Genomic DNA, 8,858 nt, shown 5'->3' on the forward strand with positions numbered 1-8,858 from the left:
GAGTACCTGCAGGCGTTCCCTCTGTGGTTTAGTGGTTTAAGAATCCCACTGCAGGGAGTTCCCACTGTGGCTCAGCTGGTTAAGAACCCTCATCCTATCCACAAGGATTCGCGTTTGACCCCTGGCCTTGCTCGGTGGGTTGGGAATCCATGGCTACTGCAAGCTGTAGTGTAGGTCGCAGATGTGGCTCAGATCTGGCATTCCTGTGGCTGGGGCATAAGCTGGCAGCTGCAGCTCCAATTCAACCCCTAGCCTGAGAACTTCCACATGCCGCAATGTGCAGCCCTAAAAAGGGGGAGGGGGGAGGTGGAGAAGAGAGAAAGGAAATCCTTCGGCAGTGGCTGGGGTCGCTATGGAGGTTCTAGTTCAAGTTTGATCCCCACTGTTTGATTGGTGCAGTGGGTTAAAAGCTCTGGGGTAAAGAGTACCTGTCCATGTCCAGGCTCTGGGAATGCTAAGGACAGAAGGTGTCCACAGCTCCAGTCCTTTCTGCCACTTCTTTTCCAGCACAGTGATGCAAAGGCCACAATAACTACTCCTGGTTAAGCAATTCTGACTTGGGTGAGATGCTTTGATCTCTTGAATCTCAGTTTTCTTCTCTGTAAAATAGGCATGTAACACTTGCCTGGCATCCTTGTTGTAGGAAACAAATGAAACAAGGTGTGTCAAAATAAAGGATTAAGAGCTGAGTGGATAGTAGGAATTGGACCAGTGAACTGATGCCTTCCTCACGAAAGTGACTTGGGGGACTTAATTATCAAATTCATTTTTTTTTTTTGTCTTTTTTGTTGTTGTTGTTGTTGCTATTTCTTGGGCCGCTCCCGCGGCATATGGAGGTTCCCAGGCTAGGGGTTGAATCGGAGCTGTAGCCACCGGCCTACGCCAGAGCCACAGCAACGCAGGATCCGAGCCGCGTCTGCAACCTCCACCACAGCTCACGGCAACGCCGGATCGTTAACCCACTGAGCAAGGCCAGGGATGGAACCCGCAACCTCATGGTTCCTAGTCGGATTCGTTAACCACTGCGCCACGACGGGAACTCCTCAAATTCATTTTTGTCGGCTGTACCTACAGCATATGGAAGTTCTTGGGAAGAACCCACCCCACGGCAGTGACCCAATCCGCTGCAGTGACCAGGCCTGAACCTTAACCTGCTGCACCACAAGGGAACTCCCCAAACTCATTTCTTTTTGTCAGTCACTTATTCATTCACCAAATGCACATTGCTATGTACTGGGCACTACAGGCATAGAAATCATTCAAACATGGTCTCTGCATTCCAGACAGCTGAGTAGACAGATGAGTATGAACTCCTTAGTGAGGGAGAGGTAAATTTTACAATAAAATATAGATCCTTGAGAAAGGGAGCCCAAGGGGTGTGAGGCTCTTAGATGGGCAGCCTGGGGTTCAGGGCACCAAGGCCTGGGCCTCTTTTGGGTGGGACTACAGACACCAGAAATGGGCAACAGCTCCTGGGAGAACCAGGAGTTGGACTCAAGCCAGAAGTGCAGATGGAGCCCAGATGTACATGTGGCACCACACAACAGAGCTGGGAAGGTGCCAGGGCCTAGTGCTGAGCAGGATCTCCATATTCCTAGAAAGGAGTAGGGGGCTGCCCAGGAAGGGCAGCGGCCTGAAAATTCTTGCAATGAACAGGGTCACGGGGTCTGAGGCCTTGGGGGGGGTCATCAGAAAGGGCTGTTTCACTGTTGAATGTTTACTTTGAAGTCAAATTATACTTTCACATCATTTAAAGTATGAGTTCCCATTGTGGCTCAGCACTAATGAACCTGACTAGTATCCATGAGGACTTGGGTTTGATCCCTGGCCTTGCTCAGTGGGTTAAGAATCCAGCTTTGCCCTGAGCTGTGGTTTAGGCCGGCAGCTGCAGCTCTATTTCGACCCCTAGCCTGGGAATTTCCATATGCAGCAGGTGCGGCCCTAAAAAGCAAAAAAAAAAAAAAAAAAAGCGTGACGTGTGTGCTCCTGCTGTGTCATACAGTTCAGCTCAGTTCAATTCTGACATTATCTACCAGGAGGTAGTGTTGGACTCGAGAGGTTAAGGACTCTTTCCTGCAAGACTGCCCCTCCCTCCAGACAATTTCAGGTGCTATCAAATGTTACCACCCAGGGGTCTGGCCAGTGGCTATAGAGGTTCCAACAACCCCGTCCTCAGGCTCAATTACTTTGCTAGAGTGGCTCACAGAACTCAGAGAAATATCGTACTTACCAGATTATTGGTTTATTATCAAAGAATGTAACTCAGGAGCAGCCAGTCAGAAGAGATGCACAGCACAAGGTATGGGGAAAGGGAGTCACCAACCCAGCATCTCTCCAAACCCATCCTTTTGGATTTTCACAGAAGCTTCGTTACATAGGCGTGATTGACGAAATCATTGGCCATTGACGATTAAACCGAATGTGATATTCACAAGGCCAAACATATCTGCATTGGAAAAAAAGCAAGGGGGGGTTTGTTTTTGTGGGCCTAGAAGCAGGAACTGATAAGAAAGGACCATGAGAGAATTTTGTGTGGTAAGGGTTAATATTCTCTAACCCCAGATGGGCTTGTGTTACAAAGGTGTTGCATTTGTTAAAACATCACCTAAGATAAGTGTACTTGGAGTTCCTGCCATGGAGAAGTGGGTTAGGAATCCAACTGCAGCAGCTCTGGTCATTGTGGCTGGTTCAATCCCTGGCCCACCGAAGTGGGTAAAAGGATCCAGTGTTGCTGCAGCTATAGCTTGGATTCAGTTCCTGGCTTGGGAACTTCCATTTGCTGTGGGTGGGGCCATAAAATTAAATAAAGTACTATGTATGTATTAAATCATTCATAAAAAAGATGTGTACTTTATTGATCTGTACATCAAGCAACTTTTTCTGTCAAATAAAAAGAAATGCAGGGGAAAAAAGATGTGTACTTTATGGTAAGCAATTTTTAAATAAAATGAATACCTAACAGTGCTGGATCCTAGTTAATATGCATTCTGAATTATTTAAGGATTTTCTTTGAAGTAGATACAAATAAGATGTGCTGATGGATGGGGGGATGGATAGGTGACACACCTTGAGCCTCAGTGGGGATTGGCCGGGTCAGTATAAAAGCCTGGGCAGCGGGGCCAGTACTGGATAGAGTCTTGGGGCCCAGAGGAGGCCCTAGCTCCTGCTCCCTTTCCTGGCTCCTTCCTTCCAGGAGCTCTTTTATTTCATTTTATTTTATCTTTTTAGGGCCTCACCTGCAGCGTGTGGATGTTCCCAGCCTTCGCCACAGCCACAGCAAGGCCAGATGTGAGCTGTGTCTGCGAACTACACCACAGCCCACGGCAATGCCGGATCCTTAACCCGCTGAGCAAGGGCAGGGACCGAACCCGCAACCTCATGGTTCCTAGTTGGATTTGTTAACCACTGAGCCACGATGGGAACTCCCCCAGGGGCACTTTAAAGATGTCTCTACCTAGTTGACCACTCAGACTCGTCTTCTGAGTCTCAGGCATAGACTACGTTCTCTCACTTTTTTTTTTTTGGTCTTTCCTAGGGACACACCTACAGCATATGGAGGTTCCCAGGCTAGGGGGGTCTAATCAGAGCTATAGCTGCTGGCCTACACCACAGCTCACGGCAATGCCAGATTCTTATCCCGCTAAGTGTGGCCAGGGATCAAACCTGCAACCTCATGGTTCCTAGTCAGATTTGTTAACCACTGCGCCACGACGGGAACTCCATGGTCTCTCACTTCTGACCCATGTCTACCTCCAATCCCCTTGAGGAAGCTAAAGAAAAAAGCAGAGAAACACAGAGCTGAGCCCCGTTGGGTTCAGAAGGAAATACCGACATTCCGATACTGGTGGGGTGGTGACACCAGGAAGGGCACCACGAGAATGACCAGCACCTGGCGCTCAGTGACCCTCCCCTGCAGGAAAATCTTCGAAAGCTTCAGGAACTCTGGCTGGCAAGGGAAAGACAAACAAGGGTGTGAAAGTGGCGGTGGGCAGTAAAACCTGTTTGCAGGGCACCACAGTGAAAAAGAGAGCCCCAGGAGGGACAGAGGCCAGGTATTTCTCAAGGTTGAAAAAGCTGGAGACCTCAGCCCATCTCAGAGGAGATGGGAGAGGTCAGGTGGGCGGGTGCTGGGTGAACCTTGAAGAGGCTGAGTCATAACAGGTGCTCATCGCCGGGGGCACCAGGCAGAGGAAAATGTAGGTAGAGCCTTGGGACAAATGAGGGCCCTGGGGAGCACCATCGAGGGGTTCTGGGGTCTGCAAGAGGCGATAAGGAAAGCCATGCTGAACACGTAGCATCCTTTAATGCGTTTCCTTTTCCAAAATCCCCAAGTCGGAAAGACCGCGAGGCTCGGGGTTTCACCGTCTTTATTCAGATGCTGAGACCAAGCAACCTTGTCCTTTTCTGCTTCAGGGGAAGTTTCCATCCGCCCTGAGAGGTCTTGGGACACCTGCGTTGCCCCTCCACACGTGTCCCTCCCCAGCCCAACTCCCCTCTTGGCACTCTGTCGCCAGTGGGTGGAGCTGGGACACTGCTGCCCAGAGATGGGGAAGAAGGGAATGTCCCTCTGGCTCTCTCTCTTTTTTTTTTTTTTTTTTTTTCTTTTTTTTTCTTTTTCTTTTTCGGGCCACTTGCAGCATATGGAAGTTCCCAGGCTAGGCTAGCGGTCCAATTGGAGCTGCAGCTGCTGGCCTACACCACAGCCACAGCAACTGGGGATACAAGCGCATATGCGACCTACACCACAGCTCACCGAAACTCCAGATTCTTACCCACTGAGGTGGGCCAGGGTTCGAACCGAGTTGTCATGGTTCCTAGTTGAGTTCTTTTCCACTGAGCGGGAACTCCCAGCCTCGCCTGCTCTTGAGTCAGCAAATAAAAGACAGCAACAGGGAACACCTCACTGGTATCTCTTCACCTGGCCAGACCTCAGTCAAGTTCAACTCACCTTTCTTGATTCCACCCTATCCATTGGTTGTGATTTGGGACCACCTGACTTCCCCCGCGGGCAGAAGGGCAGCCACTTGGGCCCGCTAGTGTCCGCTGCCTGCTGCCTTATCTCTCTGGCAACTACCAGCCACCCATGGCGGGTTAGACCTAGAGTCTAAGCGCATTTGCAAATCCCCTTACTTAGCCGCCCTCTTAGCGATCTCACTTCTATTGTTACTGTGCTGGGTGGGAAGAACACGGTTTCTGGACCTCGCCGGGCGTCAGCATCCCACGCCTTCGCTCGGCCTTCTGGTTTAGCCAAAGCCGTCCCCCTCCTCACTCGCATCCACCGGGCTGCTTCTTAGCCCATCTAAAGTCTCCGGGTAACTTGAGATCCTTTGGGCCCCGAGATCTCGAAATCATTAGCTTTATCGGAGACAACGGTGTAGATCTCCTGCTGGCGCGAAGGCTCTTAGACGGTTCAGTTCCTCCTTAGCCCCCGCAGCAATGCGTGACGGCCAGTTTGCACTTCAGGGGCGCTTGTGACCTCCACGGAGCCGATCCCCTCTGCAGTCCTAACCCCGGGCGCTTCTGCACCACCTCCCGGACGCTGCGGGCTATGCGGGCAGCGGTGCGCCCCCCGCGGCCGGGAAGGGCCCCGGGATTCCGCCTTTACCTTGGCTGCTCCTCCGCGGCATTCGCGCACCTTTCGGCTTTTCAAGACCAACCAGATGCGGAGGAGATACCCCCGCCCAACTACGCCCTACTCCCAGCAACTGCCACTTGGGCCCAAAGGTGACAATCTTTGCTCTGCCAGGTCCCAGGATCCCCCCAGCTCCTGCCTTCCCGCGCCGGAGGCTGGGATGGGAGCACGAGGTGTCACTTGCTCACTGGAAATCAATTAATATTTCTCTAATAAAATTATTTTCCCTGAAACCCCGAAATCTATAACCAGTCTTGTCTGTGTTCTTCGAGCCACTAGTCTCCCTTCTTTCACCTGATAATCTTGCCTAATAATTCACTGAAAACTTCCCCATGTTGCAGGCGCGGAGCTGCTTGGAGAAAAGCCAGTCCAGCCTCTCCAACCGGGACGCACCTAGGAAACCCTTGTAGTCTTGTTTAAATAAAAATGCAGTTTTTGAGACATCAAGTATGGCAGTTTTCCATTGTGACAGTGTGATTGGTGATGAAAGTTTCTTGTTTCAACATGTGTATTTTCTTTTTCCTTTTAAAGTCGGGCTGCTTGAGGGAGAAAAAAAAAAAAAAAAAGGCCCCTCTCCACCACCCAGAACCTCAAACCTTCTGCGGCCTCCAAGAGCGGTCAAGGTGGGTGCGCAGCCCTTGACCCCCAAACCTCTCTCAGCTGATCCCACCTGCGAGCGCATCTGGGCTAGGGCTCTTCCTGGGGAAATAGAAATCTGACAGTTCTTCAGGCCTCTCCACACACCTCGGCTGGAGTTTGGGGAGCATTCTTAGGGGAAACGATCTCCAAGTCTGTTCTGTGTCCTGGAGGTGCTTACTTTTCTGTTCTGTTATTTTAATCTATTTCATTAAAAAGAATGATCTCTCAGTAGAAGATCCATCTTGAGATTATATATATATATATATATTTTTTTTTTTTGTCTTTTTGCTATTTCTTGGGCTGCTCCCTCGGCATATGCAGGTTCCCAGGCTAGGGGTCAAATCAGAGCTGTAGCCACTGGCCTACGCCAGAGCCACAGCTCTGCAAGCTCACGGCAACGCCAGATCGTTAACCCACTAAGCAAGGGCAGGGACCGAACCTGCAACCTCATGGTTCCTCGTCGGATTCGTTAACCACTGCGCCACGATGGGAACTCCCCATCTTGAGATTATAATGTCTTAGTAGAAGATCCATCTAGAGATTCTTTATATCCAGGAATCTATATTTCCCATATAAGGGGTAACTAGTATCACTTGCTATAATTTGAAAATAAAATACAGAGTCGTAATAACAAAAAAGTACTTGTCTTCATGTTGTAAAGTTTTGGTTTTTTGGGTTTTTTTGGCCATGCCTGTGGTATGTGGAAATTCAGGGATTGAACCCTCGCCACAGCCATGACAACACTAGGCCACCAGGGAACTCCCTGTTGTAATTTTAACTGGTTGGGTCCAAGCTCTGAGAAATGCAGGGCACTGTGAAATCTGCTTCTTGTTTTTTTTTTTTTTTTCCCCACTGTACAGCAAGGGGGTCAGGTTATCCTTAGATGTATACATGAAATCTTCTTTAGCCACTGTGCCAAATTCACTGTAGGACAGATGTACAGGGGAAGCCTTGCTAGGGGTGTTTTTAAAGTAAATGACTGGCCCTACTAAAAGTGTTTCAAGAGCCCTGGATGTGGGGGAAAAAAATAGTGATGCCCCCCATGGTACCCAGCATAGAACCAGAGGCCCTCATTCCCCAGCCTAAAGCAGCCCTTACCAGACTAGTCTGACTGTGTGAGGCTGTGACGCAAAAATGAGGAACATCTAAACTATTCCTTGCACCCAACTCAAAAACCATCATTCTGTTTTGGAGACACCTGGCTGTGACACGACTCCGGTGTCCAGAATCTCTGAGCAGTGAACAAGTGCTACTGGTATTTCATTTGTGGGCAAGCTCAGCACCCCAACCACAAAACATTGATTTCCCCTCCCCAACCTCTCTCTCTCTCTCTTTTTTTCCCCCCTTTTTAGGGAGCACCCATGGCATATGGAAGTTCCCAGGCTAGGGGTCCAATCGGAGCTATGGCTGCCGGCCACAGGCACAGCAACGCCAGATCCGAGCTGTATCTGTGACCTACACCACAGCTCACGGCAATGCCAGATCCTTGACCCGCTGAGCAGGGCCAAAGATCAAACCCACAACTTCAGGGGTCCTAGTCAGATTTGTTTCCGCTGCACCACAATGGGAACTCCTCTCTCTCTCTCTTTTTTAAAAAAATTTTATTATAGTTGATTTGCAATGTTCTGTCAATTTCTGCTGTACAGCAGAATGATGGATTACACATATATATACGTTCTTTTTCTCACATTATCCTCCATCATGTTCTATCACAAATGATTGGATACAGTTCCCTGTGCTATATAGCAGGATCTCATTGCTTATCCACTCCAAATGCTGTGGATTGCATCTACCAACCCCAAACACCCAGTCCATCTCCCTCCCTCCCCCTCGGCAACCACAAGTCTGTTCTCCACGTCCATGAATTTGTTTCTTTTCTGTAGATAGGTTTGTTTGTGCCTATATATTAGATTCCAGATATGTGAAATCATATGGTATTTGTCTTTCTCTTTCTGACTTACTTCACTTAGTATGAGAATCTCTAGTTGCATCCATGTTGCTGCAAATGGCATTATTTTGTTCCTTTTTTTTTTTTAGGGCCACACCCACAGCGTATGAAAGTTCCCAGGCTAGGGGTCAAATCAGAGCTGCAGCTGCCAGCTTATGCCACAGTCACAGCAATGTGGAATCTGAGCTGCATCTGTGACCTACACCACAGCTCACAGCAACACCGGATCCTTAACCCACTGAGTGGGGCTCATGGATACTAGTTCCATTTGTTACCCTGAGCCATCACAGGAACTCCTATTTTGTTCTTTTTTTATGGCTGAGTAATATCCCATTGTGTATATGTAAAAATTTTCTTAATCCATTCATCTGTCAATGGATATTTAGGTTGTTTCCATGTCTTGGCTATTGTGGATAGAGCTGCAATGAACATAGGGTTGCATGGATCTTTTTGAATGAAAGTTTTGTCCAGATATATGCCTAGGAGTGGAATTGCTGGATCATATGGTGGAATTGCTTTGATCATATGGATCAAAACTACATATAGTTTTCTGAGTTAGCTTGATAGTGTTTTCTTTCCTTTCTTTCTTTTTTTTTAGGGCCACACCTGAAGCATGCAGCTGCCAGCCTACACCATGAG

The sequence above is a fragment of the Sus scrofa genome, chromosome 3 (genome assembly GCF_054392235.1).
Source record: "Sus scrofa isolate SSC_HxYL_T2T_F1_AM1 chromosome 3, Sscrofa_HxYL_maternal_Yorkshire_Landrace_v2.0, whole genome shotgun sequence".
NCBI classification, from domain to species: Eukaryota; Metazoa; Chordata; class Mammalia; order Artiodactyla; family Suidae; genus Sus; species Sus scrofa.